We start from the raw sequence: 9498 nt of genomic DNA, 5'->3' as shown, positions 1-9498 counted from the left end.
AGCTCAGACCATGCTCGGTGGGTCTAGTGGTGTGGCCCACTCTGGGAAGAGAATGGTCCCCCTCTGTACTAGCCCATTCACCAGGATCTCCGTGCTCCTGTCGACAAACCGTGGTGTAATTAACCCTTATCTGCCATGCTCGAGATAAACTGTGCAGGGCAGTTCCTAACAGAGAAAGCTCAACCGTGTGCTCAGTGGCCTTTTAAAGATGGTGTCAGTGTCATGGATCATGGAATATCCAGGGACACCCGGGCGATGGTGAGTACCTCCAGCCATATTGGGTGGGAGAATCGGGCTGGTATTGAATGGGAGGGACACCATGGGGTGTGCGGTTAATGAGGTGAGTTCGATAAGATAGCACCAGGAAACTAGCTCGGCCTCGTGCAGATGATCCCTCCGTCACAGTCAATGGAAATGGCACTGAGACAAATTATTGTTAGATTTAGCTCAATGAGTCAAAGACTCTGCTGATCCTACATCCAGATACAAAGCTGCAGAACAAATACTCATCTAAAACTCTGCATCATTGAACTCCCACCAACATCATGTTCACCTACAATTCCTGGAAACACTTACGTTACAGGATGCTGTTAATATGTTTTCATTTCTGCTTTCTGAAACCTGGGAACACATCCTTCCATAACATTTTCTCTCAGTCTCCCCCTCTCTGTCTATTTCCCATATCCCTCCCATTTGTTATTGTTTAAACTGATTCCCCCTCCATCTCTGTATCTCTGTGACAGGGATGTTCACACTCACAGCATCCCCTTGTCAGGGCAAAATGGAGAGATGGAGTTGTAAATGGATGTGAGCTGTACATCCTGTCACTTCCAGCCTGGGCTGCAAGTTTCCCCACACTGGGCAGGGAACTAACACAGTATTACAGATTAATGCACTGGGGTGGGGTACACAGCCCGACATGTTGGGAGGGTAACTGCTCCTGGTTTACAGTTTAATTCACGGGTTACCACTGCACAGATCACTGTGCTGATCAGTCATTCTGGTTGAGGTTTATAGATAATGCCCTGCTCTGGTCTGCACTTCTCCCGCTGCTGGACAGATATCTACTCCGGGGTTATAGATCAATGCACTGCTGTGGTCTGTATTTCTCATCGCGCTGGACAGATATCTACTCCGGGGTTATAGATCAATGCACTGCTGTAGTCTGCACTTCTCACTGCGCTGGACAGATAAGTGGTCTGGGATTATAGGTCAATGCCCTGATCTGATCTGTGCAGAGCTCCACTCTGGACAGATTGCTGGGTTGTACTGAGCAGGACACTGGCCTGGTCTGCACAGTGTTCCACGGTGAAAAGATATCTCCCTCTGGGCGTATGGTGTCTGGGCTGGTTCTGTGCGGTGGATTGAGAATGTGGTATATCTAACCATTTCAGCTGAACTGGCAATGCCTTTAGTTCCCATTCCTGTGACTGGACCCTCCGTCTCTCACCCCATTAATGTTACAGTGGGTCCAGGTACAGTACATCATGTTGGTGGGGGGGGGGGGGTAAAGGGAAAGGTGATGGACAAGTCAAGTTGTTCCCCGGAAAGTTCCGTCCCTGACATTCTATAACTGACACTCCCCGGAACGTTCCGTCCCCGACATTCTATAACTGACATTCCCCGGAACGTTCTGTCCCTAACATTCTATAACTGACACTCCCCGGAACGTTCCGTCCCCGACATTCGATAACTGACATTTCCCAGAACATTCTGTCCCTGACATTCTATAACTGACATTCCCCGGAGCGTTCTGTCCCTGACATTCTATAACTGACAATCCCCGGAACGTTCCGTCCCCGACATTCTATAACTGACATTCCCCGGAACGTTCTGTCCCCGACATTCTATAACTGACGTTCCCCGGAACGTTCTGTCCCCGAGATTCTAAAACTGACATTCCCCGGAACGTTCTGTCCCCGACATTCTATAACTGACATTCCCCTGAACGTTCCGTCCCCGACATTCTATAACTGACATTCCCCGGAACGTTCTGTCCCTGACATTCTATAACTGACATTCCCCGGAAGGTTCTGTCACCGACATTCTATAACTGACATTCCCCGGAACGTTCTGTCCCCGACATTCTACAACTGACATTTCCAGGAACGTTCTGTCCCCAACATTCTATAACTGACATTCCCCGGAACGTTCTGTCCCCGACAGTCCATAACTGACATTCCCCGGAACGTTCTGTCCCCGACATTCTATAACTGACATTCCTCGGAACGTTCTGTCCCCGACATTCTATAACTGACATTCCCAGGAACGTTCTGTCCCCAACATTCTATATTTGACATTCCCCGGAACGTTCTGTCCCCGACATTCCATAACTGACATTCCCCGGAACGTTCTGTCCCCGACATTTTATAACTGTCATTCCCCGGAACGTTCTGTCTCCGACATTCTATAACTGACATTCCCCGGAACGTTCTGTCCCTAACATTCTATAACTGACACTCCCCGGAACGTTCTGTCCCTGACATTCTGTAACTGACACACCCCAGAACGTTCCGTCCCCGACATTCTATAACTGACACTCCGCGGAACGTTCCGTCCCCGACATTCTATAACTGACATTCCCTGGAACGTTCTGTCCCTGACATTCTATAACGGAAATTCCCCGGAACGTTCTGTCCCTGACATTCTATAACTGACTCTCCCCAGAACGTTCCGCCCCCGACATTCCATAACTGACATTCCCCGGAACGTTCTGTCCCCGACATTCTATAACTGACATTCCCCGGAACGTTCCGTCCCCGACATTCTATAACTGACATTCCCCGGAACGTTCCGTCCCCGACATTCTATAACTGACATTCCCCGGAAAGTTCTGTCCCTGGCATTCTATAACTGACATTCCCCGGAACATTCCGTCCCCGACATTCTATAACTGACATTCCCCGGAACGTTCTGTCCCCGACATTCTATAACGGACATTCCCCGGAACGTTCTGTCCCTGACATTCTATAACTGACATTCCCCGGAACATTCCTTCTCCGACATTCTATAACTGACATTCCCCGGAACGTTCTGTCCCTGACATTCTATAACTGACATTCCCCGGAACGTTCTGTCCCCTACATTCCATAACTGACATTCCCCGGAACGTTCTGTCCCCGATATTCTATAACTGACGTTCCCGGAACGTTCTGTCCCCGACATTCTATAAATGACATTTCCCGGAAAGTTCTGTCCCTGACATTCTATAACTGACATTCCCCGGAACGTTCTGTCCCTGACATTCTATAACTGACATTCCCCGGAACGTTCTGTCCCCGACATTGTATAACTGACATTCCCCGGAACGTTCTGTCCCTGACATTCTATAACTGACACTCCCCGGAACGTTCCGTCCCCGACATTCTATAACTGACATTCCCCGGAATGTTCTGTCCCCGACATTCTATAACTGACATTCCCCGGAACGGTCTGTCCCTGACATTCTATAACTGACATTCCCAGGAACGTTCTGTCCCCAACATTCTATATTTGACATTCCCCGGAACATTCTGTCCCCGACAATCCATAACTGACATTCCCCGGAACGTTCTGTTCCCGACATTCTATAACTGTCATTCCCCGGAACGTTCTGTCCCCGACATTCTATAACTGACACTCCCCGGAACGTTCCGTCCCCGGCATTCTATAACTGACATTACCCGGAACGTTCCATCCCCGACATTCTATAACTGACATTCCCCGGAACGTTCTGTCCCCGACATTCTATAACTGACATTCCCCGGAACGTTCTGTCCCTGTCATTCTATAACTGACACTCCCCGGAACGTTCCGTCCCCGACATTCTATAACTGACATTCCCCGGAACGTTCTGTCCCCGACATTCTATAATTGACATTCCCCGGAACGTTCTGTCCCCGACATTCTATAACTAACATTCCCCGGAACGTTCCGTCCCCGACATTCTATAACTGACATTCCCCGGAACGTTCTGTCCCTGGTATTCTATAACTGACATTCCCCGGAACATTCCGTCCCCGACATTCTATACTGACATTCCCCGGAACGTTCTGTCCCCGACATTCTATAACAGACATTCCCCGGAACGTTCTGTCACTGACATTCTATAACTGACATTCCCCGGAACATTCCGTCCCCGACATTCTATAACTGACATTCCCCGGAACGTTCTGTCCCGACATTCTATAACTGACATTCCCCAGAACGTTCTGTCCCTGACATTCTATAACTGACATTCCCCGGAACGTTCTGTCCCCGATATTCTATAACTGACATTCACCGGAACGTTCTGTCCCTGACATTCTATAACTGACATTCCCCGGAACGTTCTGTCCCTGACATTCTATAACTGACATTCCCCGGAACGTTCTGTACCTGCCATTCTATAACTGACATTCCCCGGAGCGTTCTGTCCCTGACATTGTTTGTGAACGGCCCCTCGTCAGTGAATTGAACAAACGATAAGATCCCGAGGGAAGAGATCCCGTTCCAGGGAGAAGCAGACACTGTTCCGAAGGACTCTCAGGCAGTTAAAGGGGGGAATACATTTTCCCTGCATTTACATTTCTTCCCGACACAGGATCGACCACAATTCAGTTCAAAATACAGAAATTCCCAAACTCCGTTTGTCTTCAGGAAACTGGGAGAGAATCCTTCAGGACAGCAACGTTCCCACCCTCCGTATGAGGAACTGGGAAGGAGTGACCTGTGTCTGCTCTCGAGTGATCGAGTGTGTGGGAATGTTCTAGAAACCATCTGTCCTTATGGATGTGTCTCTGTGTGTTTGGGGAGGGAGGGTTTCTTGTGGTTTCTGTCACTTTTTTGTTAGTAATTCCGACCTTTGCATTTGTTATTCCAGCTCCAATTATTTTAATAATTCCCTGAATACAGGGACACATTTGAAAATCTCACTGGGTCCCCGATCAAACGGGTCCCTTTGCCTCCAGGCTGATGGATAATGGGTTTGTTTTCCTTCCTCACAGTTAACGTAGTGACCATCTACGTCCTGCTTTATAAAGATTGTGGATTGTCTCCATGTGTCAGACGTTACCTGGGGGCCATGGCAGCGGCGGATCTCCTGGTCATTATCCTCGACCTGATCCTGAGACACATTCCCATTGTTTATCAGGAACAGTTTTATTTCCTGAGGCACTCCGTCCCTGTGTGTAATATCCACGCCGTCCTGCTTTATGCAGCCACTGACTGCTCTGTCTGGTTCACCGTCGCTTTCACCTTTGATCGGTTTGTGGCCATTTGTTGCCAGAAGCTGAAAAGTAAATATTGCAGTGAGAAGACGGCGGCTGTGGTTCTGGGAGCAGTGACTGTGCTGAGCTGTTTAAAGAACATTTCCTGGTATTTTATGTTCATGGCTCGGTATCGGCTGCTGAACAATCCCTGGTTTTGTGATGTAACAGACACTGTTACCGTCTCCAGTGTCTGGGGCACAATCGAGTTCCTCCACCACATTCTAACCCCGGGGGTCCCATTTCTCCTGGTTCTGCTGCTCAATGTTCTCACCGTCAGACACATTGTAGTGACCAGCAGAGCCCGCAGGAGACTCCGCACTCACACCAATGGGGACGCTCAGTCTGACACTGAAATGAGAAACCGAAAAAAATCCGTCATTTTACTGTTTGTGATCTCGGCCAATTTCATCCTGTTATGGTCAATGTTTATGCTGTATTCTATATGGGGTCGGATGTGGTGGATTGGGTATAAGTCTGTGTATCTCCATCCCTTTGTGCGGGAATTGGGCTTCATGCTGCAGCTCCTCAGTTGCTGCACAAACACCGCGATTTATGCCGTGACCCAGACTAAGTTCAGGCAGCAGCTGAAGAATGTGCTGAAATATCCCTTCACCCAAATCCATCCATCCATCAAATGCCCTCATTAATCAATCCATCCGGGATTTTCTCATTTCAGTGCAGTGTTTCAGCGATGGAGCAGCCTGTCGCTATGGTAACAGACTGAGGGTAGCGCTGGTTTGTCCATCCTTATCCCACAGGGGAGTTACTGGGAAACATTTCAATGTTTCTCACAACTCAGGGGCCAGTGAGAAAAGGTACCATCCACTGACTGTATCCATCACTTCCATTTGTAACCAATAAAAATGTTGATTAAAGCGTGCCGAGCAGCAGAGTGACCGATGTTGGTGTGTGTCTTTGTGTTGGAGAAGCTGAGCTGGAGAGAGACAGACTCAGCCCCAAGTCCTGGTCCACAGGGAAGGGGAGGGCACCGCGCCCTTAGCTCAGGAGCTGGGTTTAACTCACTCTGCACCCCCCACTCCAACCTGGCCTCCCCATTTCCTCTGCCCCACTCTTTCTCCTCAATTCTCTCCCTCTCTCTCTCTTTCTGCACACTGTGTCTCTCTCTCACCACCTCTCCCTTTCACTCTCTCTGGTCCCCTCTCAGACACCCCCCAACCCCGGTTTCTCCACCTGCCTCCACTATTCTTTCGGCCTCACTCTCCCCCCTCACATCCCCAACATGAGTTTCTCCACCTGCTTCCAATCTTCTCTCTCCCCCTCACCCTCAATCTCTCTCTCTCCTGCCATCTGTCTCCCTCCCGCAATTCCATCTCTACCCCAATTTCCCCACTTCCCACATCTCTCAATCATCTCACCCCACCCCCCACACACAGCTTCACCACAAACACACAGTCTCTGGGTCAGAGGGAGAGGGAAGGACCAGGGAGACAGAGTGTGTCAGAGAGAGAGAGAGGGCAGGACAGGAGGGAGAGAGATTGAGTCAGAGAGAAACGGAAGGAAGTGGGGAGAGAGAGAGACACCGAGGGAGGGGGATCGAGAGTGGGAGAAGATGGAGAGAGAGCGAAGGAGCAGGGAGAGACAGAGGGAGAGAGAGAGGGAAGGGAGAGATAAGGTGAGGGAGGGAGAGAGAGAAATAGGGGAGGACATAATGAGAGAGGGGGACTGAGAGAGCGGGGACAGAGAGAGGGGGGACAGAAAAGGGGGAGATAGAGAGGGGGACAGAGAGAGGGGCACAGAGAGTGGGGGAGATAGAGGGGGGTCAGGGAGAGAGGGGGTCAGAGAGAGAGGGGGACAGAGAGAGAGGGGGACAGAGAGATGGCGACAGAGAGAGGGTGACAGAGAGAGAGGGGGACAGAGACAGAGGAGGGCAGAGAGAGGGGGGCAGAGTGTGGGGAATATAGAGGGGGACAGAGAGAGAGGGGGACAGTGAGAGGGGGAAGAGAGAGGCGGGTGGGAGGGTGAAGGGGCAGAGAAAGGGTGACAGAGAGAGCGGCACAGAGAGAGGGGATATAGAGAGAGACAGAGAGAGGGGTGAAGAGTGGGGGGGAGTGAGGGGGGTCAGAGAGAGGGGGACAGAAAGTGGGGGATGGAGAGAGTGGGGGACAGAGAGAGAGGGGGGACAGAGAGAGAGGGGGCGGAGAGAGAGGGGGCAGGGAGAGGGCGACAGAGGAGGGCAGCGAGCGGGGGAGAAATCGACGGGACAGAGAGAGGGGGACAGAGAGAGTGGGGGAGAGAGAGGGGACAGAGACGGGAGGACAGAGAGATGGTGACAGAGAGAAGGGGACAAAGAGAGGGGTACAGAGTGGGAGAGAGAGGGAGTCAGAGAGTGGGCAGAGAGAGGGCAACACAGAGGGGGACAGAGAGAAGGGGACAGAGTGGGGGGATGGAGAGAGTTGGGGACAGAGAGAGGGGGACAGAGAGAGGGGGCAGAGAGAGGGCGACAGAGTGGGGGTCAGACAGCGGGGGGGAGAGAGAGGGGGACAGAGAGAGAGGGGGAGATAGAGGGGACAGAGAGAGGGGGACATAGAGAGGGGAAGATAGAGGGGCCAGAGAGTGGGGGACAGAGAAGGTACAGAGTGGTGGGGAGAGAGGGGGTCAGAGAGAGTGGGACAGAGAGTGTGGGGATGGAGAGAGTGGGGGACAGAGAGAAAGGGGGACAGAGATGGAGTCAGAAAGCAGGGGAGAGAGATAGGGGACAGAGAGAGGGGGATAGAGAGAGGGGGAGATAAAGGGGACAGAGAGCAGGGGAGAGAGAGGAGGACAGAGAGAGGGGGAGATAGAGGGGACAGAGAGAGGTGGACAGAGAGTGGGGAACAGAGAGGGCTACAGATTGGAGGGAGAGAGGGGAACAGAGAGTGGGGGGTTGGAGAGAGTCGGGGACAGAGAGTGAGGGGGGAAAGAGAGAGAGGTGGACGGGGGGGGGGCAGAGGGAAGGGGGCAGAGAGAGGGGCAGAGAGAGGGGTACAGAGAGAGAGTGGGACAAAGAGGGGGGATAGAGAGAGGCGGGTAGGAGACAGAGGGGGACAGAGAGAGGGCTACAGAGAGAGGGGGCAGAGAGCGGGGCAGAGTGAGAGGCAGGTGGGAAAGAAACGGGGTCAGAAAGAGGGGGACAGAAAGAGGGCGACAGAGAGGGGGGAGAGAGTGGGGGAGAGAGAGAGGCTATTGGGAGAGAGAGGGGGTCAGAGAGAGGGCGACAGACAGAAGGGGGACAGAGAGTGGAGGACAGAGAGTGGAGTAGATAGAGGGGGTCAGAGAGAGGGGGACAGAGAGAGGGGGCAGAAAGAAGGTAACAGAGAGAGGGGGACAGAGTGAGGGAGACATAGAGCGAGGGCGACAGAGAGAGGGGAGACAGAGAGAGGGGAGACAGAGAGAGGGGAGACAGAGAAAGAGGGGACAGAGAGAGAGGGGACAGAGAGAGAGAGGGGAGACAGAGAGAGGGGAGACAGAGAGAGAGGGGACAGAGAGAGAGAGGGGGACAGAGAGAGGGGGGCAGAAAGAGGCAACAGAGAGAGGGGGCAGAGAGAGAGGGGACAGAGTGGGGGAGACAGAGAGCGAGGGCGACAGAGAGAGGGGAGACAGAGAGAGAGGGGACAGAGAGAGAGGGGACAGAGAAAGAGGGGACAGAGAGTGAGGGGGACAGAGAGTGAGGGGGACAGAGAGAGAGGGGGCAGAAAGAGGGTGACAGAGAGAGGGGGACAGAGTGGGGGAGACAGAGAGCGAGGGCGACAGAGAGAGGGGAGACAGAGAGAGGGGAGACAGAGAGAGGGGAGACAGAGAGAGAGGGGACAGAGAGAGGGGACAGAGAGAGAGGGAGACAGAGAGAGAGGGACAGAGAAAGAGGGGACAGAGAGAGAGGGGACAGAGAGAGAGGGGACAGGGAGAGAGGGGACAGAGAGAGAGGGGGACAGAGAGAGAGGGGACAGGAAGAGAGGGGACAGAGAGAGAGGGGGACAGAGAGAGGGGAGACAGAGAGAGGGGGACAGAGAGAGGGTGAACAGAGAAAGGAGGAACAGAGAGAAGGGGGATAGAGAGACGGTGACAGGGGGGGCAGAGAGAGGGAGACAGAGAGTCGGGGGATGGAGAGAGTGGGGAACAGAGAGAGAGGGGGACAGAGAGAGAGGGGTCCGGGGGCAGAGAGAGGGGGCGACAGAGAGTGGGGGGATGGAGAGAGTGGGGGACAGAGAGAGAGAGGGGGACAGAGAGAGAGGGGGACAGAGGCGGAGGCAGGGAGAAGGGGACAGAGTGAGGG

Source organism: Chiloscyllium plagiosum, unplaced genomic scaffold, assembly GCF_037043375.1.
Source record: "Chiloscyllium plagiosum isolate Xiang-an unplaced genomic scaffold, Cpla_swu_hap1 HiC_scaffold_47, whole genome shotgun sequence".
NCBI lineage: Eukaryota > Metazoa > Chordata > Chondrichthyes > Orectolobiformes > Hemiscylliidae > Chiloscyllium > Chiloscyllium plagiosum.
The sequence above is the reverse complement of the archived record's forward strand: the minus strand, read 5'-3'. Positions refer to the sequence as shown.